We start from the raw sequence: 738 nt of genomic DNA, 5'->3' as shown, positions 1-738 counted from the left end.
TCTCGAAACATCCCGCTTCTTATTTTCCCCCGCGCCTGTCACGTTTTATTTACACCGACAGAGGATGCTCGGAGACAAAAGAGTATTTTTTTTTTTTTTACGTCAAAGTTGTTTTATATTTTTGGAAGGGTTGTGTTTCCTTTTAGAGAGGTGACCTATATCCTGACCGCTGTAGGGGGTTTATTTTGATGCTCCGGGAAGTTCAGTTGGAGCTGTGCAGAGCCGGGAGGGGATAAAATCTTTAACATTGTCATCTGGCATAGGAAAAGCAAAGTCAACCCACACAAACACTTGGTGGAAGTACTCGGGGGCTGACACTTACAAAACCCGACGCTATTACTGTACGCGGAGCGTGTCTTTGCGCAGGTTTGATCGCCGCGATGTCCGCGCAGCCCCGCGGGGCTGGTGCAACGCCCGCGGGTGATCTGCAGGGCGGCCAGGTCTCCTCCGTCAGCCCGGAGCCCCTGCTGTAGCCCACACCTGGGGACCCCCTTCCTCCTGTGTCCCACCAGCCCGGGACGGCGGAGAAAGCATCGAGGGGCGCAGGGGGCGGGCAGCCCGCAGGGGTCCCGGCAGATCGCCCTCGGCACCCCCAGGAGAGCCCCGCGGCTGGGTGGAAGTCGGCTTTTCTAAACCCTGGGCTCAGCTCGCTCGGGCGGGGAGTGGGCACCTCAGGCTCGCAGCGGGGGGTTCTGCCACGGCTCTCGTGCCGTGGCGAGGGCGGGGTGGGGTGCACGG

Source organism: Egretta garzetta, unplaced genomic scaffold, assembly GCF_000687185.1.
Source record: "Egretta garzetta isolate BGI_Z169 unplaced genomic scaffold, ASM68718v1 scaffold283, whole genome shotgun sequence".
In the NCBI taxonomy this organism is placed as follows: Eukaryota; Metazoa; Chordata; class Aves; order Pelecaniformes; family Ardeidae; genus Egretta; species Egretta garzetta.
The sequence above is the reverse complement of the archived record's forward strand: the minus strand, read 5'-3'. Positions refer to the sequence as shown.